General features: G+C 39.3%; 1 protein-coding gene across 4 annotated transcripts in view; it reads right to left on the bottom strand.

Annotated features, from left to right (window-relative positions):
• Nucleotides 1-26,257, bottom strand: part of LOC117430677 (synaptotagmin-2-like) — a 79,806-nt gene that overhangs the window by 28,653 nt on the left and 24,896 nt on the right. For 2 of the 4 annotated variants that reach the window (XM_059003483.1, XM_059003485.1), the window contains exon 2: nucleotides 8,293-8,335. The gene's annotated coding sequence lies outside the window, so the exon portion shown is untranslated. Of the gene's footprint in view, nucleotides 1-1,736; nucleotides 2,075-8,292; nucleotides 8,336-10,876; nucleotides 10,897-26,257 lie in introns of those variants that run through there. The other 2 variants (XM_059003484.1, XM_034051032.3) reach the window with 2 other exon arrangements.

The raw sequence follows: 26,257 nt of genomic DNA, 5'->3' as shown, positions 1-26,257 counted from the left end.
GGACGCCTTCCACAAGACGAATGACTGCCCAATTCAAAGCAATAGCATTGCAGCGCCATCTATAGTTTGCATTGTTAATCCCAGTATCTTGACAACCATCATTTGGTGCCTCCACCTTTCAAGGTTCACTGCTTTTCAACCACGCTCCAAACGCATCATTGTCAGATATATCTGAAAGTGGCTCCTAAGATTATATGAATCTTATGTCCCAATAAATGTATGTGCAACATAAAATAAATATATTGTATACGTCATCCAATCCCTTAAGAGGCTTTTCCATATACATGGAATTATGGTAAACACACTCTAATCATAGGCTCATAAACACAATTTATATTCAAATTATTAACAATGACACAAAAGTCTCCAGACTACGTATTTGTGAACCGTATATATATATATATATTCCTACTTGCCATGTCACTCATTTCAAGCTATCAGCTATAGTATAAGTACATAGTATTGTTACACTCAATTATCCATGGTAAGTAGCAGCAGCCTCACATTTTTTTTGACCTTGGATTTGTCCCTGTCTTCAGTTATAAACCAATCTGGAAATACTTCTTATGGAAAATCACTCTGGAAAGCACTGTCAACTTCAGCAAGATCCCTAGCCAACTCAGCCCCTTGTAAGTCTGAATTATGTTTTAGCACTCCTTGGAATTGTAACTCGCTTTTCATTATTGACGCATAAGAAAGCATTTGAAAAATATAAATATTTTATCCAGGCTCTATCAATTATTTTCCATCTTTAATATATATATATATATATATATATATATATATATATATATATATATATATATATATATTAAATGTATTCTAAATACAAACTACAGGCTGGTATATATGCAAAATATAATCTAGAATGTATATCATATATGTATATATTAAATTTGCAAGGAAATGGCGTTTTAACTTAATTTTACGTGTGGGCTGTTAAGTCAAAATGTATAAGATTTGAATTCTGTCTGTCGCAGTGTACTTTTAAAATAGTGTGCTTGTGAAAATGAAATGTGCCTAATTACAGTTTAAATCTGCATTCAATTATAGGATTTACATCACCTTATGCTGGTACTTTTAAACTTCAAGTGAAAAACAATTGAAATGATCAAACTGAGCTGGATCCCCAGTGCAACATATTCAGAAGATCAAGCAGTCGTAGGGCTACAGGTAAATTCCAGTTTACCCAGTAGAGGCCACTGGTTGGTTTTCATTTGACCTTTAGATTCTAACAGCTGTTTCTTTTATTCAGTATTTACCTGTGCCGCGAAAACATTTTTTTATAGCAATCTGTAACATTTCACAAACAAACAGCAGGAAAATGAATGCAAAAAAACAATGTCTAGAATCAAAGTATACATTCTGATTAGCGAAGTGTAAACACATACTGTATGCTTGTACATGTCTAACAGCTGAGAAGTAAAAAATAAACAGATTTAGGTTCAAATAAAAACCCTACAGTCCCGTTCACAATAAAACACTTTCTCATATAGTTAATAACATTGTAAAGCTAAATGTTCAGTATAGGACAATGCTACAGTAAGCTACAGTGTTTCTCCAAGCATCTATTTGAGGATGTGTCAGATGTACACATTGCCAGCAGTCCCTCTGCAGTTTGTAACTGAACCAACCAACACATTGCTCAGCATCCCATAACTTCCAGTAAACGACCTGCCTAGGTCATCAGAGAGCGTTCATTCCAAAAAGGGTTAAATAAAGAGGGTTCCCCTTACCAGCGATTGTTCCTTTGTCTGATCCTCTCCTGATGGGCCAACCCATCCAACACTGATGTACTGAGGGTTAATGTTTCAGTGTGGTATCGTCCCCTGGTCCTTTTCCATCAGCTCTACAACTGCAGTCCCCTCTCTCTCTCTCTCTCTCTCTCTCTCTCTCTCTCTCTCTCTCTCTCTCTCTCTCTCTCTCTCTCTCTCTCTCTCTCTCACTGCAGTAGTACTAGCTCTCTCATACTCTCTCTCTCTCACCCCCCTCTTTTGCTGTGCTCGCTCTCTCCCCTTCTCCCCCTTCACTCTCTTTTTCCTGATTTGCTATGCTCCTCACAGCTCTCTGCTTGCCGTACTCCCCAGCGCCCTGTCCCAACATTCAAGGGCAATCCTAAAGAATCAATATGCAAAGCTGTCCCCCTGTGAACGTGCTGCTGGCTCATTCCAACCTGTGTGTGAAGAGAGGGGGAAGGAAAAATCAAAGACTATTCCTCGCACACTGCAGCAAGCTAGCGAGGCTCAAGGAGTGACAAGGCTGATCAATCACATAGCTATTTTTTTCTTCCTCTGTTAAACTAAGGGTAGGCACTTTATTTTCAGATACAGGTAGTGCCCACCTGGGTTCCCTCGTTCATTGTGGATGGAGGAAAATAAGGGATGACACCCTACACCGAACCTTCCTCAAAATCAGAACCAAACTGCTGCTCAATTCACTATAAGTCATTCAGCAGTCTAAAACATTGCTTCGTATTATTATTATTATTATTATTATTATTATTATTATTATTATTATTATTATTATTATTATTAGTAGTAGTAGTAGTAGTGGTATAATAATTGTAAAAATACATTTTTCAACAAATTGCTGAGTGTAAGACCGGTTTTTGAATAATTTAAATGTCTAGTTTTTAATAATTTAAGATTACTGCAGAACAATTTAAATAACATTTAAGCAAAGAGCTGCCAATTATTTATATGAAAAACATGTAGGTAAAGGAAGGTAAATAGAAATGACACAGAAAAGTGAGTATTGATGGTGCCTTTGTTTAATACTGGAGACTAGACTGTAGATCCCTGAAGAAAGCAGTGGTGCCCTAGTTCTATACTGCAACGTGATTTAACAAGATGGGTTCATGGTGCAGATGGAAATGTGAAAACAACTCTGCTGTTCCCTGTGCCTGTTCAGTTGTTTTTCCTAAATGGGATACCTTAGATTTGAAAGAGCCGCATTAACCCCACCCCCAGTGTAAAGGCTATTGATAGCTGAACAGTAACAGATCGCCAGGACCTCTAGATCTCTGGGGGCTGCTGTAGGGCCATAAAAAGCCATAATAGCAGAATGATCTGCAGCTTATCAAAAGGGAGAAACACAGTCTGTTAGTGTCAATGTAGCCATGTTAGGGAGAGGGTTCACAGAGTAATTCAGAAACGCAGCACACCTCTATCACATGGAAACCGGTTTAAAAGCTGCAGTGTTCAACAATCATGTATCGTTTTCCACTCAAATATGATTCCTTGGCGTTTAACGTTTAACCCTCCAGTGCACGCATCAGAAAGCAGACCTTGTTGTCTCTGCAGTTGGTTTACATTCCCTAGCAATTTCACACATGGTGTGAAATTGTAGCTGAATGCAGGGGATCACAGCACCCCATGCAACACAGTACATTTGCACAGCACTGCACTGTTCTGTTTCTCATGATTTTCCCATGGTTTTGTACGTATTCACCATCGTTCTCCATGGCATGTTTTTTAAATATGCTTTACCATACCTCTCTGGGCTTTACAATGCTTGCATGTGCTTTACCATGCTTTATTACACTTTGGTATTTACAAGGGAAACTTTTATAAGGGAACATGCAGTACAAAAGACCAGAAATGGCAATGCAACTCTACATTTACAATGTCATGGTTCTGTACTAAGGGATGAGGAGAGCTACAATGGTATGAGCCTTTTGTAGAATGACACCACAGCGGTATCATGTTCATACTTTGACATACCAGTGATATCACAACCAGTGGTACTGCATAGTGCTATGGCATCAGTTCCAGCGAGGACCATGCAATATTTGTATTGCAATTTCTGGTAATGGTGTAGTCTGGTAATGGTTCTGCCAGGGTATCTTCTGGGGTGGCACTGGTATTACAATGGCATCTCAATGGGATTTTTTTTCTGAAAGGGTGAACTTGAAATCAGTGATTTTGGTGACATGAGCCTTCGGCCACCCCAATTAATACCTGCCTTCTGCAGAGAATTGTAAGTGCAGCTGTTTTTATAATCTATCATTGATAAGTATTGTCTCGCCTTCAACTGGTGTTGCATTGCCAGCTCCCCAACAGTGAAGACTCAGACCAAAACCTAGAGAGACCCCATCATTGTGTTTGCGACAGGGAATAAATGTCTCCTCCTGCCTGTCAATAAGGACACCCAATTTAGAATGCTACTGCTAACGTTGGCAAGGCAGAGTATAGAAAAATGCTTTAGTGCATTAGTACATCTATATTTGTGCTATCCTGTGACGCACTTGATAATGTCAAGGTAAAACAAGATAACTGATTAAAATATGTTTAAAAATCAAAAACGGAAATTGAGCAGAATCTTCATCTTTGTACTAATTAGAGGTGTATTCTGGACTTGAAACCACTGAAAAATTGACACCAGTATTCTGAAAGAGCTGTGGATCGTTTTTTCTACTGGTTGTGCCAATGATTTGTTGATCGGCTCTCATAAAGAGACATTACCAGGTGGGGCGAATGCAGCAGATTCTCCTACTGCATATAAACCTCCCCATTATAACTGAATATGAATAGGAAAGCAGCAGGACAATAACAGCTCATACAAAATGACCCTTACATGCGGTATGAAAGGAACTACTTCCAGATGTGTTCATATAAGACATTAACCCGTCCAGGTAGGATAGGGTTGCACAAAAACAATACAATCTGTCAATAGACTGTAGGATCACCAAACATTAGTAATAGGTGCATTTTCCTGGAAACGGAAACACCTGCGATCCAAGCACCTACTATCAACTCTTCGTCAAAATGTGGCGAAATAACAGTCTTGCCTATTGTGACTGAAAGTGATTGGGGTATGAAGTTGTTATATATCACATGATACATGTCTGGGATTTAATTTGCATAACAAGTGAATCAGCGACGTGAGGAACAATCCGGTTGCGCAAAAGTATGTGCAACGAATTGTAGGTGCTTTTATTTTAGTTTCCGATTTTAAAAAGCCTTTTTGATACATGCAGCACGCACTGGCACTCACACTCACGGCTGTGTCTGAGCCGCAGCGTGTTTGTCATTGGCATGCTGGTGCCATGCCGCAGAGTTTCTGCAGAGCCGACAGCATTCCTGTTGTAGCGCACAGTAATCTCACTCCAATCTGTTTGGGGAATACCTTCTGCTACCGATTCAGGAAACAGATTGGAGCTCTCAACAGCGCAGTCACACATGCTGGAAGTAGCAAGATTCGGGAGTTACAGTAACGCTGAGGAGTATTGTTTTCATTACTACAGGATAGGCAGAAAATAATATTCAGTTTAAATTCAAATTCTCAGGCAGGTAAAACCAAGAAAAAAAATCATAAACAGTGTTGACATATGGCATTAGTGGGGTTTGTGTTTATGTGTGTATGTATGTATGCATGTATATGTGATACTGGGTATGCATGTATACATGATGCTGATGCTGGGCTTCCGGTGACTACAATGATAAAACGCAGCTCTTGTGGTGGAAGAGCCTTTAGTCATTATGCACCTGTATTATGGAACAATCTTCCCATTGAAATCCGTAAAGCTGACTCAATAAATGCATTTAAATCAAAGCTTAAAACACATCTTCATGCAGAGGCCTTTCTGTAGATTGGGATGGCCTGTTTTAGAATTATGTTAATATGTATTTTATTTATTTATTTATTATTTATTTATTTATTTATTCCCATTTGTTTTTGGATGTTTTTTGATATATTATTGTATAATATATTTATTTGTCATGTGAAGCGCTTTGGGATGCCTTGGCACGAAAGGCCTATGCAAAATAAATTTGATGATGGACTTATCATCATAACCCGCTAGACAGAAGGTGGCACAGTTTATATTTGACTGAACCCCTGAACATTTTTATAAGGAATGTATTCTGAATAATGGAAGGTACAAGCCATCTATTATGTGTATAATATATACCAGTTCACAAAATGTGAAGTGGTGAAGGGCTATTCTGCCTTGTTCAAAAGCTTTCAGAAAGCTTGTTGAGTTTAAAAATCCTATCACTGAATTCAAATCGCAGAGAACGTTTGGTACTGGCAGATAACACTGCACAGAACAAAAAGCATTAAAACACAAACACCATAAGGACATTATAAGTGGCAATGTAGCATGGGTAGACTTGAAGTGTTGATAATAACAAAATCAAGTATGTTTACTCAAAACTGACCCTACTCAGATCCTTGGCACTGTCAACAAGAACATTTTAACCACACTGATGAAGTTTACTCTAATGAGCAAATCCTATTTATATAATTCATCTAATTAGCGAATGATCATTATAGAGCTTACCAGTACTGTCAGAGAGCAGTCAAAAAAGACCCCTTCCTTTAGTTAGATTAAATGAAAAATAAAATCGAATAATACTTTTGTGTGAAACACACAAGAATGTAATATATATTAGAACCTGGTATTGATGCGATACAGCCATCTGAAATGGCTCAGCCTGATTGATAAAGCAGGCTTTGGGCATTTAGGTCCCCTGTTGGTAACTATAGTTCTTCCGTCGGAGGTCATCGTTTCCCACTATGAGCCTTCTCTCCAGTCCATATTTACTATATATATTATCACACAGGATACTGTGTAAGATACATGCTGATAGATTTCCAGGTGTTCATTCTTAATTACCTTTGGAACAAACCCTTTCAAATATCTTCAATGACACACACACACACACACACACACACACACACACACACACACACACACACACACAAATAAAATAAGTCAGAGAGCACCAGGGGGTTATGCATATACAAAAATAAGAAAGACGTATTTTAAGTTTTTATTGTCAGGCTCTTTGCCCTGTGAGATCCCAAGCAGTAATCAATCAAGGAAATGACTTAACTGAATCAGGAATGCAACACACATCTGGAGGAGTGCTGCCACTACAGCCTAGCGCATAAAACCACTCCATAAATCATGTTTTACCAGCAAGCTCTGCATTATTACATCCGCCGCTCTGAGCTTATAACCTTGCGCCCCCCCCTCGTAACAATGTAGACTTCAAGCCCCCCCCCCCCTCCCCGCTCCAACAAAATGTCACTGTCCCTCAGAACAAACTGTAACAATGATTAATAGCTCAGATACTTAACATAATTGCTTGATGGTTGCAGACAGCAGCATTGAGGGAGTAGCATGTCTATATAAAAAAGGGTAAGCCATTCGAATGTAATTACATACGAGAAATGCATCAGTTCTGGGAAATGTGAACTATATTTAGCATTTTGTGGCGCCATAGATGCACAGCATTGAACAAACAGCCCATTGATGGGAGTTGATATTCTAGATGCTTTGTGAGCATTTTAGCATTTTAAACTGCCACATTATTTGAATCAGTAGTGAATTCAAATGAATGAATCAGCAATGCATCGATTCGTCAGACCATTACAGTACACCCAGGCAGCTTTGGATATTATTAGTGAAGACGGTTTTAGGGTAACTTCAATTAACTATGTCGGTTTACATGGATTTGGATGGCTGAAAATACAATGGCACTGTAAGAGTTCAGTCACCCAGCCTGACGTCTCAAGAAATACAAAACAAACTAAATGACAGCAGTGACAGGCCCTTGTACAGTCTGCTGGTTCTAGTTTGCGGCTCCTCACAATCTCGAAGGGATAGCATTGATTGAGCGCTGAGCGCTTTATCAATCAGGCTGAGCCTTGAGAGAGGGTTGCTTAGGACCGACACCACACACACACACACACACACATACACTCATCCCACAATCAGTTCCAGCTCCCAGCCCAGACAGCTGGATAATGGGTTCTCCCATTAAAGAATCACAGGGGTTGGACAAAAGCATAAAAGATTTCTGAGGCAATATGTTTAATGTTTTACGAAAGAATTCTAAATTACAAGGGACTGTAAAATAATGTCAGTCTAGTATAACCGTCTTCTTTTTTCTTTTTGTTACAATTGATTCATGCTTCTCTTTACATACCTAGCTGCAGAGTACCGCAAAAAGAAAGTTACAAGGACCATTTCTGTAAACTTCCATTTTGTTTGTCAGCAATTTAATCGATAAACTCTCAATTACACTGCTAACCTACTTCTGATCACTCATCTTTAACAGACGAATCCTGCTTGCTCTTCACACACAGCTCTCACAGAGGGAGAGGGACTGATATAAACATTTCCACACACACTGTTCTTAGTACACCGAAGATGGCACTAGCTGAAACTGTTGTCTACCTGACTTTTTCACAGTGTTACCTTTCCAGGTAATTCTCGATGCTGTGTACTATTGGTTAACAATCACAATTACAGCAGAGACACATGAAAGGTGTTTTACTTACACACAGCTTGTCTTCCAGCCTCAGGGCTGATTACATAGGGCACCTGCAAGAGACACAAAATAGGAACATCAATAGAGGAATGCTAGATAACTGACTCAGAGCTTTGTACAGCACATTCATATATAGCTGTGGCCAAATGTTTTGCATCACACTGTAGAATTAACTCATTTTGGCTTAATAAAGCCCAATGAAACCTGCTGAATAATGTTACGTTAACATATTGAATTACATACTGCTTTGTAGTTTCCCATATACTTAACGAAAAACTGACAAAAATTAAAAAATGTGACGTTTCTAAATCTAAGAAATGATGTGCTACTATTATGGCTTATAGTTTCTTTGATTGCATGATGTTAATTAAAAGATATATAATATATTATATATATATAGTATCTTTTTAAAAATCTTATCGCACAGTAGATCAATCGAATGTCCATGGAACAATACAATGAAAGAGAAATTACCAGTACAACTAAACATTCACCATGCTGCTCAAAGCAATCAAAAACAGCAATAGAACTTTCAGAACCAATTAGAACAGGTGATAACATAATATAAAGGTAAGAAGACTGTGAAAGAAATGTTGAAATGTCATTCGAAGCAATTTAAACTTTAGGATTTGGGTCTGTGGCTTCACAGCACATGGCTTAAACCAGCTTTAGCAGCTTGCAGCTTCAGCGCATTGACTCACAAAATAGCCAAACTCCTAATCAGAAAGCTGCCCTCCACACATTGTGCCCTATAAGTGGTTGAAAAGAGGACAAATCCTGAGTTATAATCTGGGGAGCTGCAATTACCTAACAGTGCAGGTGCTCTCAATAGCGAATGGTGCTTCAGAGATCCTTCCTGAGCTTTCTCCTACCCTTCATATTTCCTTTTAAAAGGTTGCCACCACTCTTCCTTAAATAGCAGCTCATTTAAATAGTGGTTCAGATAGTGTGTCTGTGGGTAAATCCACTGAACTTACAGGAAAGTTTGAAACATCTCTTTGGGATACGGTTGTGTGGTCCAGTGGTTAAAGAAAGGGGCTTGTAACCAGGAGGTCCCCAGTTCAAATCCCATCTCAGCCACTGACTCATTGTGTGACCCTGAGCAAGTCACTTAACCTCCTTGTGCTCCATCTTTCAGGTGAGATGTAATTGTAAGTGACTCTGCAGCTGATGCATGGTTCACACACCCTAGTCTCTGTAAGTCACCTTGGATAAAAGGCGTCTGCTAAATAAACAATAAGGATTTAGTTGTGTGTACGAGTGTCCTGAGGAAACCCCAGCAGACCCATTAGCAGACAACAGCATTATCAACCATAGGAACTCAACCATGGAGCAAAATGGTTTTCTCATATAATAGCACAATGGTACTCGTACCACTGCAATGGATTACCAGCATGTATGTTTTCATTCCACTGTGATACCATTGCCACGGCGGCACTAATCCACCAATGGCTTGTATTATTATAACTCTGCTGTCCATTAATACAAAATACAATGCATGTTTGTTAAGGGTAAGTTCAGCACAATAGTTACTATATAAACACGCAGACATGCACATACACACATACACACACACGCACGCACACACACACACACACACATACACACTGTGACTTCATCACTGCTCTCAGTATTATTTATATTATTTTTTATTATGCTGCAGTACTATTAAGTTTAATAGCATCCCTGATAAAAACAAGCATCTCTCATCAGACTGGCATAGAAAATATATTACACCAAAGAAGCCTAAGTAATCTTACGAGGATGTCCTTGATTTAATTATCTCTAAAAGAGTAATATTCCAATTTACATTGCTTGTTCTTGATTTTAGTAAAGGTTGCCCATTTTAAATGGCAATAACTCCCCATAATGAGGAGGTAATCCCCCAACGTGTCAAAGATTGGACTGGAACTATGATGGTGGACACTATGGGGCCCTCCATAATAGACCAAGAGATTATTCTTTATTAATTACTTGTGCACAGGGTATAACATGCAGAAACATGACTGTCTGATCACCTGAGATTACAAGGGCTGTTCCTCAGACTGTAGTGAATCACATAGGTATTCTACAGTGTTGAGAGCATCGCTGACATCCGTGTACTTCTAAGATGAGCTAACATGATTACAAGCAGCTCCTTGACCCCCTAATCAGGACTAGCTATTTACATCACTGTCCTATTGATTACCCAGCAATGGATCTGATGAAATTGGCATTTTATGAAGATAATTTAAAACCAGGCATCCTTGATAGATAGACATACACATGCAAATAAATAATATTGTATACCAATATATATATATTTTTCCATTGTGATTACAGTATTCTTCAACAAATGGGTACCAAATTAACTTATAAAAACAAATTCCCCAAAAAAGGGGTATCACTATTTTATGAATTCATGCTTCATATAAATGGAAAACAAAACGTATCTTCTATAGAAAGGCTTGCGCACACACATGCACACAATATCACACATGCCACAGCTGGCCTTGGATCAATAGTGCCGGGTGGCTGATGGTTATTGAAGTAAAGATCATTAGCTTTCACAAATAGGGCCTCCATCTCTGACCCTGGCACACTCATTGTCTTACCTTCTTTTCCAGTTGCACCAGCACTTTTCGTAGTGTGTCAAAAGCTTTAAAAGCTGCCTTGAAGACACAAAACTAGGTAGAGATGAGTTCAGTACCTGGCCTTTCCCCACACACACTATCAACGTGGTCTAGGACCACCATGGTCAACCAGGATGGAGCCAATTCAACGATCTCACAGATTTAAATTGCTCTGGATTCCTCAAGAATTGCTGTCTGATTCCTTCATCAAAATCTGCAGCACTGTCGGTTCTGCCCACAAAGTCAGCACCTCTGAGGCTGTTTCCCCTGTAAGACGTCAGTAATTTGTACAGCCCACAAACATAGAAACACACTCCGTTTTAATGTCCAGTCACTCAACCAGAGCTGCTATCTGTTGGTTGGGGGCCATTTTGTAATCAGGAGAAATGAAGAGTGAAATTGCCCTGGAAGCTTTTAATTCCTCTGATTAGAGCGAGTCTTCTGTCTTTAATTAAATTACCTTGAAATTATTCTCATTATGCTCCCCCCGGGGTGGCTTCAATGTGTTGGTATTGGACAGGTGCGTAGGCATCCTTCTCTGTCATGCATATTGCTTGCTGGTTCAGCCTCTTTCTATCCAGAAAGCGAGTCCCCGCTTGCTACCCACTGCAGCAGCAATGTGTCTTAAACAGGGACCTCACTGGGAGCCATTTTAAAGTGACTGCTATTTATAGAACATGACATGGTTTATAATTGAGAAACCCTCAAATATTTATTAAACTTTGTGTGTGTGTGTGTGTGTTATTTCTTTTACAATTTATCTTTACAATAAACAAACACTCTAACAAGCAAACAAAACATACATTTAGATGGTAAAACCACATATCAACTTTTTTTTGCCGATTTAATTGAGTCTGTTGACTTGTAATGTTATTGTTCCACAATCGCATGTTAATAGTTTCAAAAATCTTGATTCAAATGTGGTGCTTGCAATAATTCAGAGTGATTCTAGCTTGGGGGGCTGGCAAAGTGGGTCCTTCCACTCCTGGTCTTTGTCAGAATGCTATTCCAAATTGTTTAATTGAACCAACTAAACCTCCATCCAGGCCCTGAAGTAGTTAATTATCTAATTTTACCTCCAGTACCGTGATTGGGCACCTCTGTTCTAGGATATAAAAGAGCATAGATTATAATTTTCATCATTATCATTAGCGGCTAGTATTAGCATTTTATATATTTATATATACAAATTGAAAGATGGGGAAATCCCTGTACCCTTCTGTAATGCAATGTATTTAACTGATTATCCCTGATCAATCACAGGCTTACCTCTGACGTGACCTCTAGAAGCAGACAAGGATGGAGTTAAAGGATATAGCTATATAGCAGGGTGGATTTGTCTATTTCTGATGCTCCCCCCCCGAAAGCAGTGCATTCCGACCTGAAATTATTTCTAGCCCTGTGCTTTTACAGGAATGCAGAATTCCACAGGGACTGAACCAGGAAGGGCTATTAGTGTACAGCACAAGCCATAGACCAGCATGAGCTTCTTGGTGTCTGTACGTCGTCTGAAGTAAAGCAGGTGATCAATCCTTTCCTGTTTAAAAACTACTGCCTTCTGGGGCAGTGCCAAAACACCCTCTATGGAAATGTGTTTTAAGGTAAGTCTGCTGCCGGTAAGAGTTTGCACCCATAATAACCCCCCTCTGTACTGTACTGTACCTGCAGGCTAGCCTCTTCACTGTGACACATTAATACCACTGTCAGCCATGCCCAGTGGCAGCGAACAAAATAACCGATTAGCTTCTTATTCAGAGATGTACAACATGACAAAACAGTAAGTACTGTATAAGAGCAAGGTTCATGGAACTGACATTTATAAGGTTTTCCACTCATACCTATTTGCAAAGTGAACAATGTATAATAACCTGTCTTACTATTTTTTTTATTTTTTTATTATTTGGCTTAAAGACTTTATAACCAGTCAGGCTTCTTCTGAAAAGACTCTATAACAGGGGGAGACCTGTGCTGACTCTTCTGATGTGTTCATAGTGCTGCAGGAAGAGGGCAGCAGCCCGTCAATATCCGCCTGTCAGTCATGGCAGTGACACGGAGAGGTGGGATAGTGGGTGTGCGGGCTTTCCTTCTCTCTGAATGGCTGAGAGGCGGGTCTTGGGGGGATTGCTAGCCCTATAAAATAACATTCAGCTGTTCCCTCAGGGCTGCCCTTTTGAGAGAAAGAAAAGAAGGACGTGCGGATGCTGTGGTCCAGGTCCAAGACACGGCCGGGGAGAAAAACCCCAAAAGAAACAAAAGGCACAAAGAAAGAAAATAGGGTTAGCGGGGAAAACTGTGGGCAGACCCCATCAGTATTTGGTTTAGCAGCCTGAGGGAGCGGCGAGAGTAGGACGGAGACCTGGACCGTGCGGGTAGCGACGGTCGGGGTGAAGCTGCCGAGAGCAGCACCTTTAATTTGTAGTTTTTGATTACTGTGTTTTATTTTCCTGGTTCTTTTTCCCTTTTGCTTATTTTTTGTTTGAGCACCTGCGAGTGCGCCTGTAACCTACTACGGTACCACCCGTGGTATCTCTGTGGCTCTGTCTATCATTGTTGATAGGCAGACCACAGACAAAAGCGCCCTCTGCGGGCCAAGACGTGGAAATGCCCCACTGAATAAAACTGGGCACCTGTGCGGTGCTGTCAAAATTATCTGTGTCTCCCGTGTGTCAGTGAATTACCCACCACCCTTCCACAGACTCCTTAACTGGAACAATTATATTTTCCAATTTACAGTGGTAAATTCTCATTCAGAAAATATATAGCTTATGAAGAATAACTCCTATCGCAACTATATGTTTGGTGGAAGACTTTTGTAGAACGATTGCTATACGAATCATATTTCAACTATAAGAGACATACAGACGTGCTCAAATTTGTTGGTACCCTTACAGCTCATTGAAATAATGCTTCATTCCTCCTGAAAAGTGATGAAATTAAAAGCCATTTTATCATGTATACTTGCATGCCTTTGGTATGTCATAGAATAAAGCAAAGAAGCTGTGAAAAGAGATGAATTATTGCTTATTCTACAAAGATATTCTAAAATGGCCTGGACACATTTGTTGGTACCCCTTAGAAAATATAATAAATAATTGGATTATAGTGATATTTCAAACTAATTTGTTTCTTTAATTAGTATCAGACATGTCTCCAATCTTGTAATCAGTCATTCAGCCTATTTAAATGGAGAAAAGTAGTCACTGTGCTGTTTGGTATCATTGTGTGCACCACACTGAACATGGACCAGAGAAAAGCAAAGGAGAGAGTTGTCTGAGGAGATCAGAAAGAAAATAATAGACAAGCATGGTCTATTACATGGTCTATTAAGGTAAAGGCTACAAGACCATCTCCAAGCAGCTTGATGTTCCTGTGACAACAGTTGCAAATATTATGAAGAAGTTTAAGGTCCATGGAACTGTAGCCAAACTCCCTGGGCGCGGCCGCAAGAGGAAAATCGACCCCAGATTGAACAGAAGGATAGTGCGAATGGTAGAAAAAGAACCAAGGAGATACAAGCTGAACTCCAAGGTGAAGGTACGTCAGTTTCTGATCGCACCATCCGTCGCTTTTTGATAGAAAGTGGGCTCCGTGGAAGAAGACCCAGGAGGACTCCACTTTTGACAAAAAAACATAAAAAAGCCAGACTGGAATTTGCTAAAATGCATATTGACAAGCCACAATCCTTCTGGGAGAATGTCCTTTGGACAGATGAGTCAAAACTGGAGCTTTTTGGCAAGTTACATCAGCTCTATGTTCACAGACGAAAAAATGAAGCTTCCAAAGAAAAGAACACCATACCTACAGTGAAACATGGAGGAGGCTCGGTTATGTTTTGGGGCTGCTTTGCTGCGCCTGGCACAGGGTGCCTTGAATCTGTGCAGGGCACAATGAAATCTCAAGACTATCAAGGCATTCTGGAGCGAAACGTACTGCCCAGTGTCAGAAAGCTCTGTCTCAGTCGCAGGTCATGGGTCCTCCAACAGGATAATGACCCAAAACACACAGCTAAAAGCACCCAAGAATGGATAAGAACAAAACATTCGACTATTCTGAAGTGGCCTTCTATGAGTCCTGATCTGAATCCTATCGAGCATCTATGGAAAGAGCTGAAACTTGCAGTCTAGAGAAGGCACCCATCAAACGTGAGACAGCTGGAGCAGTTTGCTCAGGAAGAGTGGGCCAAACTACCTGTCAACAGGTGCAGAAGTCTCATTGAGAGCTACAGAAAACGTTTGATTGCAGTGATTGCCTCTAAAGGTTGTGCAACAGAATATTAGGTTAGGGGTCCCATCATTTTTGTCCATGCCATTTTCATTTGTTTTATTATTTACAATATTATGTTGAATAAAAAATCAAAAGCAAAGTCTGATTTCTATTAAATATGGAATAAACAATGGTGGATGCCAATTACTTTTGTCAGTTTCAAGTTATTTCAGAGAAAATTGTGCATTCTTCGTTTTTTGTGGAGGGGTACCAACAAATTTGAGTACGTCTGTACGCCAAAATAATATACAAACCTATATGTAACATTGGTATCTTAAATTATTTTTAATGATTTAAATGCAGCAGGTTTACCTCAATACTTTTTTTTCTGCAAACATTAATCCTTATTATAATGTAATATTACAGTATACATTTGTTTAATAATGTGTTTATATTTTTAAATATGGGAATTTATCTTATATTCGCTGTGTTGTATAGTTAAACAATTTAATGGGATTATAACAATTACCTATTGCTGCAATGAACTTCTCATTAGCATTAACAGCTGTTTCCACAAACAGAAAAGCTACCAAAAGCCATCTTTGTAGTTAGGTGATCAGAGCTTCATTTTACAGTAGACTAGGCAACCAAATATGTCCTGACCTGTAGAACTTGCTATGGTAAAGATATTCACAGACAGAACAGAACCTGCCAATGCTGGCAAAAAATATACACAGCTATCAGAGAAAATAATACATAGTGTTAGAATAGCCAAGTGATCTCCAAAATAAAACAGGTTTGCATGTCCTTATCAAAGCATGAAAGCTGTGATAATGTAATTACCATACAATGGCCCTGTCTTCTTAACGAAATAACAAGATGAGTAAAATGTTTTTTTTAATTGAAAAGCAAAACACTTAATAAAAATTAATCTCTCCAGTTTTTTATGTCTAAATTAATATTCTTTCCAGGATTCCAGAGTAGAACACTATGGTAATTGGTGTCCAAACTCATTAAATAAACAGTTGAAAGATTAACTCCATCAAGTGTTTTTCAGTTATCAGTGATTGAATTAATGTAACTTATTCATTAGGAAATCAAAGCTGTTTGTCAATAATTACTTTAAATGGATGCTGATAAAAACAATCTAATGTTTAGTGACTTTAGTAAAAGCAGATTTTAAATTCAATTCCATTTGGCAATACTTAGCTAATCTTATATAAAAATAATTAAATGTAACATATTCAATTTATCTGAGATGCATTAAAGTAATAATTAAGAAGAAAGTAAGTGTGCATACTTACATAAAGATTGGGTGCTCAGTCCATTACCCAGAATCCCGGTCAACGGGAGAGGATGATTGTGTTACATTACCCAGAATCCCGGTCAACGAGACAGGATGATTGTGTTACATTGCCCAGAATCTCGGTCAACGGGAGAGGATGATTGTGTTACATTACCCAGAATCCCGGTCAACGGGAGAGGATGATTGTGTTACATTACCCAGAATCCCAGTCAACGAGACAGGATGATTGTGTTACATTACCCAGAATCCCGGTCAACGAGACAGGATGATTGTGTTACATTGCCCAGAATCCCGGTCAACAGGAGAGGATGATTGTGTTACATTACCCAGAATCCCGGTCAACGGGAGAGGATGATTGTGTTACATTACCCAGAATCCCGGTCAACGGGAGAGGATGATTGTGTTAGCCATGTGTTTGGTAGAAGCTTACAGCACATAAAACCCCTGTATACATATACCATTAATGTAATTCTAAACATTATTATGAAGTGTAGGCAACAGTACAGTGATCCAATAAACCCAATGCTACTAGTGATCCTTTACGTCGGGGAGTGTTTTCCTCCAAGCAAGCATTTTGAATAGGAATATAATCACATGGAATACAAAGGACCTGAAGCTAGCCAAGCAGTAAGAGAATGAGAAGGTCAAACTCTGTTGGTGATGTTCATCCAGCTCAGTTAACCCTATCCATATAAAAAATGGCATTTTTAGTTATGTTAATGTCCTTGAGAACAAACACTTTAAAATCGCATTTTGTACAGCGTCAAAAGCAATTAACTGTTGACAGAAATATCCTGTAAGTCTCTTGCTCCTGTAACCAGTTCTTTAGTCACCAGCGGATTGCTAAATTGCTATTTAATACTTAAATATTATTCTTTGTACAACTGAAGCCACTAGATGTTTCTGGAGCATTTAAGATGAGACATATCGACCTGCTTATTACAGGAAACATAGCGCTTTGATAAACTCGCGAAGACGACATAAATACCATCACGAACCTGCACAAAAAAGCAGCGGTGAATTAGGAGGTTCTGCTTATTGATTACTGTTGTTACTTAGTTCAAGATAAATAATGAGAAATGCACGTCTAAATTCAGAAATTAACTCTGGCACAGTAGACAGTACTGTGTTATGCATAAGGGTCATTCTATGTCAAATCAATCAATAGTGAACTATGTTCCAGCATAATCATTGCAGATTTAGTTGAAATTACAAATTATATTTGAGCTCATGTGAAAAATGTCAGATCCGCAATTCTTATTGATTTGGGACCCTCTGAAGACAATTGTAGTCAGGTGAGATTGACTACAATCACACGAACCCTGTTTTAGCTTTGTAACATTGCTGAACACAATCACAGCACATATTTGCAATTCCCTGTGTTCTCAGATAAAGTGATGCTCAGCACATGATCAATTTGAACACAAGTTGAGGTTTTGTTGTGGACAGTGGTTGATTTCACCCACACATATTATTCACAGACTTGTATACATTTGAGGAATGAGGAAGGATGGTCTGAATGATTTACAAATAATAGTAATGTTCATAATTAGAGGTGAGCCATTAAGGGACTGGCAGGTTTGACTCTTGCAGACAGTTTAAATAACTTTTGCTAGAGAAAGAAAAACGTTTTTTTTATTATTGTAATAAAGTGAACACGCAGCAGTCTTTGCTCAAATGTATGTGACACAGCAGAGAAGGTCTTTCAACCCTATCATCTTTTGTGATGCATGTTCTGTGAGTGTTTGTGATAAAATAAAATAAAACGTCTTCATCACCCATTAGTCTTTGCTGCGTCGCACACATTTACCGTAGCAACCATAGCAACGCACTCACCTTACAATCTTAGATAACGACAAGTCAATGTGGATAAGAAATGTCAACACATTGCCATTTAATCAGATTGATTTTTATCAGAAATCCAAACTTTTTTTAAAAATCTGCTTGTTTAAAAGTATATCAGTGCAGATAACCAAACAGGCACTCTGAAATCAGGAAACTAGAAATACATGTGTACTTACACATAATTACAATGTTATTATGCATAGTTACAATGCAATTAATGTGTAAATCTTTTTGCACGATATATGTAAGTACACAATTGTATCAAAAAAGAGTTAGATCAATAAAAATGATGTATGCATTACAGGCGCTCATTAGTGCAAGTGAGACAAGTTACCTGAATCCTCACCTGACGACAGACCACCTCCATACCTGAGCTATCTCCAAGAACATTAGGTAGCTGATCCTTATCTGATTTCTGTTTAAGCCTAGGTGCCACATTTGTTGTGTCTAAAGATAAATGTTTACTCTAGAGATGTGTGTAACTTTTGAATATTGGAATTAATAAATGGAAACTTACTAACATACAGGTAGTGTACAAAAAAATGGAAACACCTGGGTAAATGAGGGACACCAAGTATATTGAAAGCAAGGGCTTCCACACAGGTGTGGCTCATGTGTTAATTAAGCAAATAACATTCCAGCATGCTTAGGGTCATGTATACAAATGCTGGACAGGCCTGGTTGCCTATAATTATGGCTAGCATGGCTGCAAGAGGAGACCTCAGTGACTTTGAAAGAGGGGTGATTGTTGGGGTGCGTTTGGCAGGAGCTTCAGTGACCAAGACAGCTCAACTCGCTGATGTTTCACAAGCAACGGTGTCTAAGGTGATGTCGGCATGGAACTCCGAGGGAAACACATCATCAGCAAAGGCCAAAAGTGGGCGGAAGCGTATTCTCCAGGATCGTGATATCCGTGCATTAATTCAAAGTGCAAGGCTAAAGAGGCAAGCAACTGCCGATCAATTGACTGCAAATTTCAAGCTGGGGCGTGAGCAGCCAGTTTCATCAAAAATGGTCCGCCGAGAACTCCACAGAGCGGGATACCATAGTGGCCCAACGCCCTATTAAGTGACTTTACATTGGTGTTTCCATCTTTTTGTCCACTACCTGTAGCTATTGGTGTTGTGTGCACTCGTTTGCAGATATCAAATTATACATTTCCTTTTTTAAGTGTTCAATAATCAAATCTATGATGATCATTAAAACACCACCACTGAAGAAGTCTAAGAATGCTGCACATGTCTTAATCCTTGCAGATAGTGGAGACTGCAGCTTGTGTAAATCTTCTGGAGCCTGGGTCGGTGTTGGCTGTAACAGATCATCTTTCCCCCGGGTACCTGAATTAGTTTGAGATCCCTACTTTGCTTTTATTTATCCCTTGCCTATGTCACTGTATTAGACGAGAGCGACTGGAGATGCTTGGATTTGAAGTGACATGAGACTAAATAAACCAGGAAGTTGTATTTATTTTAGATCATGATGGTGGGAAATTGCCTGAATCCAGTAGAGACCAACAAAGCCACGGAAAGCTTAGCTATTGCATCAGTTACTAAATCAAAGCACGTTTGTAATAATGTGAAACTCATCCCAACCCACTGATTGGGACACGGGTAAGAGACTGTGAGAGAGTTTGGAGTAAGGGACAGTGTTTTGTGATGCATTGCCGGTACAGATTCTGACCCACGGTGGTGAGATAAGGAAGCTCTATAACCACAAATTCAGGTGAGCCTCTTTTGCATAGCCCTGTTGCATTTGAAGGTACTTAAAGGTAGTACAATGGATACTGGGTAAGCCATCCATTTGGGACTGTCATACAGTGTAGTACTTTGCCACCTGTCTGTGACACAGAAATCATAAAACAATGTGGTTGCTAACCATGGTTAAAATTATGTGTTTTGTTGTAATTGGTCATGATTTTTAGCAATGACTGTTTGTGAATTCTGAAGGCAAATCAAGGTTATTAAATGACCATTGTTTCTACCGGGACCAGATTTATGCGATTTAATTGTGTTGACAAATGACTGGTAATTTAGAAATGTGTCCCGTTTCATTTAAAAATGTCAAGAGATCTCACCAACGAGACATTGTGATTATTCGTCTACAGCATGCCAAGCAGCGATGCTGGTTTGACACACCAGTAATTGAGATGTCACAGCTTATTTTCAAAAGTGTCCTTGGAGAGATACGGGCCACAGCAATGGGTACATTTCAGGTTCTGCATGAAGGAAGCCAGCCAAGGTAACATTAACCTCTCCTGTACTGTATGTTTCCATGCTGCCCTTGCCAATTGCTCTTCAATGACAACACAATGGTTTGGGACTAAGGGAAACTGTAGAACAGCGGCTACTACCATAACATAAGCCATCACTAGAATGGTACAGCCATGGAATAATTGTATATGTTGACGTACAAACCATTTCTAACTGGTAATCCATTACAATACCACAGTACTATATCAGAACTATAGCAGAACAACTGTGTCATTTTTTATTTTCCTAAGCCATTGTGTTGTTATTGGTAATGCAGTGGTCTGCTAATGGTTCTGAAACCCACTACCTTCCACACTGCAGTTCAGCACTCTAACCAGTGAGCCACCTAAACCCTCTACTGTACCTTCCACACTGCAACCACAAAGCACTCAAACCCTCCGCACTGCAACCCAGTGCTGGAACCACCAATCTGTGCAAACTGAAATTTAATATTTAATATGCCTATCTCCCCTCTACTCCAAACTCCACTGGGTTACCTGTAGTGGCTTTGAAATGTTTTCAAAAGATTTCACAGGAGACAAAACACACGTGTTTCTGCAAAGGATTTATGTAAATGCAATTAGGGGTTATCTTTCAAAGCACGTTCTATAGAGACTAGAACAATAAAGAACTGCTCCCTGTCAGATCCTGTCAAGCAGTACTGCATTGCAGGGGTTTAATAGTGAGAGATGCATTGAGCATGCCTGCTATAGCAGTGAGAGTCAAAACAGACTGCAGAACTGGAGTCACCAGGAAAACATTGAACAATATTAACACTACATGAATGGATCTATTTCTGTAATTAAAGTATACATTAATTAGACAATTATATTATCAAGGTGCATGTCAAGACTTCAGTGTTCTTATTATTTAACTTTGAGATTTAGGAGCACATTTATCAAAAGTTATTTTTGTTTATGTAGCAGGCACCTTTATCCAAGGTGACTTACAGAGACTAGGGTGTGTGAACTATGCATCAGCTGCACAGTCACTTACAACTACATCTCACCCGAAAGACGGAGGTTAAGTGACTTGCTGAGGGTCACACAATGAGTCAGTGGCTGAGGTGGGATTTGAACTGGGGACCTCCTGGTTATAAGCCTGTTTCTTTAACCACTGGACCACACAGCCTCCTGTCAAGTATTGGTACATTAATTGTGATTGTGTTTCAAGTCAAATGGTGTGAATTTCACCCTGTAGTAAAAAAAGCTTCGAACAACGTTTATGTCCCAGTAATGACAGCATTCAGAACAAATACGAAGCACGCGTTTCAAGCCAGCAAGTCAGTCTCTAGTAGGGGATCAGCTGATAGGTGTTGCTGCATCCAACACTAATTACTGACATTTCACAAGGAATATTTTCAAAAGTGATGACTCCTCTAAAGTAGGACATTCTTATAGATGGTGTTTTCAATAAAATAGAATGGATTCACGCTCGCTCTGGCTTGCATACCTCAGCAGAAACTAGAGTCATATCTTCACAGCATGGTGCAGAAAGCCATTAGGGTATTCTGAGTTCATTCACTGTGAAAACCACGTTACCCTTCCCCAGTAGAATCTGAGGCATGAGATATCAGCTTCCTCTTAGACTGAGCAGCTCCTCACACAGCCAACACAGTATAGCTTCAAGGAGAGCCAGGACTAAAGATCCAGACAACGTTGGGTCAGTCCATTAACTTAGATGTGTCTCCACGTACGGTGCAATGCGTGGTAACACTTCACATGGTGTCTCTCATTACTGTGGATTTACATTGTAGTTACTTAGTAAATACATGTGTACTTCCACATAATTACAAAGTTATTATGCATAGTTACAATGCACTTAATGTGTATTTTTTACATGATATAACCCTAATTCTAACCCTAACCCTACCCCTAGCTGTAAACCTAATCCTAACCCTTTTCTGATACAATTGTGTATTTCCATATATTGTGCAAAAAGATGTACATGTTAAGCACATGGTAACTATGCATAATAGGAGGCTGTGTGGTCCAGTGGTTAAAGAAAAGGGCTTGTAAAGGGCTAAATAAACAAATAATAATAATAATAATAACATTGTAATCATGTGTAAGTACACATGTATTTACTATGTAACTAATATGTAAACGGACAGTAATTAGAGACACCATGTAAAGTAAAAAAAAGATTGGCAGCACAAAACGCTGCAGTAGATTTTAATGACTTCCCCTGCCACTTTCGGACATCATTATTGCTGTATTACGCATTGTTCTGGTTGGTATCTCAGTCACAGCTTTAAGGACCACTGAGGGTGTATGATTGATGATCTAAACAAAGGCAGATAATAATACCACCATGCAATGTTCGTTCTCATAGTTTTTGTCATTTGGTATTTTTAAAAAAGCCACTATAAGGACAGCAGAATAAAATGAAACAGTACTCCTCAGGTAAGTTTAGGAAAACTGTCTTTTACAATGTGTTTAGTGGTATGTCCACAACATTTGGGAGGATCTTTGATATGTTGTCATTAATTTGCGCAAATGCACTGGTTCATCCTTGTGTTGTAAAGATGGCAAGAAAAAAATTAAAGAGCAATAGCCAGGTTTACTGCACCCAGAAAATGCACTGCGCTGAAAAAAGAGGAAAGTGCTTAATGATTAATGCATGCCTATTATTAGACCGGTATACAGAAAGGTAGGGTTGAGGAAATATAGGACACAGTCACGTCTGTTTAGGCCTGTACTGCCAAAAAAGGACACGTGTGCCGTCTGCACACTTAGAAACACACACCTGCACTTATCACAAGAGCTTTTCACACATTTTTCAGGCATTTGTATCAATATGAGGATATTCATCATTACTGTATTATCCAATTATCAGTTTAATAATGTGTGTATGAGAGCAGAAAGCAAAATAATATTCTTGTTCTAGAAAAAAAGGGCTCTTCTCAGTCTCTTTCTGTATGTACCTTTGTATGTGTGGAGTGAGTATTTGTGTTAGCCACCTCTAACCTTTACAATTTACATTACTGGCTCGCTTAATCCTTGCTGTCTCTCTGTTTATTCTCCGTAGCTAAGTCCAATATGCTCCGATGTTGCATCCTATGACACCTTATTCTTTGCTAGGTCCTGTGCATGCTCTCAGCCGGCAGTGTCGTGTGCTGCTAGTCAGAAATACTACAAAGCAGGCTTTGGGGTGTCTGACATTCAGCTGTGGGCTTCGTTAACACTCACGATTTCTCAGGCTTGTTTTCCAGACTAATTGTAACTAACTAAACTGCTGTAGATCGAAATGCAGCTGCCATTTGGGTAATCCAATGCACCACTGAGAGGTCCCAATTTAAACAATACCAATGATGGCTCTATTTATATCAAGCGCCAGCCTGGTTTTGAAATTTCACTTCTGCCCATCCCGTAACAATGGCATCTGTGCCTGCGTCCTGTTATTCTCCAAATGCTGCAAAAGCCAACCTCCTGCCTCCATGGTGTGCCTCTCCAGCATGCAGCGTTAGCATCTGCTGTGTTTAGAACCAGTCATAGGGCAGCACAGGATAACCTCAGCCCCATGGGCCAGTGCGTGCCACCATTGAGGGACTCCAGCATCTGTTCTGAGCTACTCCATGGGTGCCAAGCAATGCCAGGGTACAGATGGTTCTGCTTTTGAACAGACGAGTGACTGAGAAACTACACAAAGGGTGAAGAAGATTTCTGCTCTAACAACCTCTGGCCCGTTTACAGTAGCAGTGCTCCCAGTTCATTACAAAGAACCATCATTTCCCATCTGTAATACCAAGACTTAGGTTAGCCCACTGGTCCACCTGAATCATTCAAGCTACCATTATCCTTCATTTTACCTTCGTTATGAAGAGTGATTCATTCATCTTCAGAATTGCTTTCTGCTTCCCAGTTGTTTCCACTGTTCTATAGCATCAACAGCACAATCTATCCATTTGTTTTTGTTTATAAACTATTAACCAGCTGTGATCATTAGTCTTCTCTGAATTTCACATTCTGTGGAAGAAGCAGTCTATGAATAAGATTGGTAACAGACATCTGTTACCCTAATATAGTTATCTCTGTGATTTTTGGGAAGAAAGTTATTCATCCGTGACCAAGCTCAGCTTTTGTGTCACTTTTACCATCGTATTAATTACTCAGTTTGTTTTATGGAGAAGCGATGCATTGTTAATATAGAGAGAAGCACATTCATCAACCACTGTGATGAAAATGAAATGATGACTGTCAGTTAGAACTAATGGACAAGAAATGCTAATGAATTACTGTGTGTTCATTGCATACTTTATAGAACACTTTCAAGGATGCAAAAAAGTCTGATAAAAGTCTAGGACTTAATCACAGGACATTGTTATACATTTTTTTGGGTACACAATCTCTGACAAATATTGTTATGAACTCGTAGTACATTTGCACAAATGTACTAAAGGTGTGATAAGTTGAAGATAAGTTCTGTTGACATTCAAATTTCAATTTAGATGTTAAAGATATCTTCCGGTACCATTTCCACATTGTTCCCAATTAGTATTGGGAGCCCACTGGGACCTTACATTGTGCTCTGTCCTTAAGCAAATTGTAAGCACCCTGGGTTTGAATCTCTTAGCATGTTTATTTCAGAAAGGAAGAACAATCCCAATAAAATGACCAGCTCAGAAATGAACTACGCAAATGTACAGTCGGAGTGTGAGAGCAGTCTCTGCTAGTGTGTTATCAATTTTAGAATTGTAATTTGTGTTTAAAATTGTGGAATTCAAAGTTGCATAGTTACAGTACGTAGAGAAGGTAAGTGATTCTAATCCTAATCATACCGAACACGTTTTCCAACACTTTCTATCACACTCTCGCAAACAAAGATCTGACAGTGTTTATTTTCACAATGGTAAAGAAGAGTTCAAAAGCCTCTCAGTGAGTAAGTATCCTCGTGAAACACAACAATCTCAGACGCAGACTCAGTAACTATCACTCCGTGAGCAACACCTGGACACTTTCTGAGTGCTTGACAGTTGTCAGGTTCTGTACACTGCCAGGAACATAATGAACAGTCCTGTTGCAATATGTGCATAGCCCTGTTAATTAGAACGGGTGCCAGCATATTTAGGAGAACCTGGATTTTGGCTCAAGTGCAGTTAATTTGTCTGATCTAATGCTAACATCTGATGATATCAAACAAGAATAGCTTGAACATTAATTTATCTCTACCCCCCATCCCAGCTTACCATCAGAATATATATATTGTGAATGATCAAGTAATCAGTGACATATAATCACTTAACGAGCCCAGCAAATGGTAGACTGTCTGGGGAAAGATGCACACTGGCTAAAACATTACCCTGGATATATCATCATTTCCTCACACTGCAGTAGCTGGGGAAAGGCGTCTCAAGGGAAGTCTCTGTTGGCCCGTCCTGAGTAAATATACCCTAAATTAAGACACTTCAGCACATAAGCTGTAGGCTTTTTATTAGCTTGACCACCTAAATGGTTTCAATTTACAGCACATAACTAATATATCCATAAATCTGTTTATACTAAGCAGTTAATAAAACCGGGGATAAATCTCATTTGCGTCCTGTGCCTTCATTACTTTATTCAGACTTGTTTGAAACTGGATCCTGAATCTTTGAATTGATCTCTCCTATTGAGACTATGCCAGTCTTTTTTAATGTTCAAAAGCTGACCTCTGTGATGCATAATGCATGACTGCATGCAGGGTAAAGGAATCTCATATTACCGCACCAAATGGCTAAATACTGCTTTCTCAATAGAGTGAAGCTCAGCTGTGCGGACA

The sequence above is a fragment of the Acipenser ruthenus genome, chromosome 29 (assembly GCF_902713425.1).
Source record: "Acipenser ruthenus chromosome 29, fAciRut3.2 maternal haplotype, whole genome shotgun sequence".
NCBI classification, from domain to species: domain Eukaryota; kingdom Metazoa; phylum Chordata; class Actinopteri; order Acipenseriformes; family Acipenseridae; genus Acipenser; species Acipenser ruthenus.
The sequence above is the reverse complement of the archived record's forward strand: the minus strand, read 5'-3'. Positions and strand labels throughout refer to the sequence as shown.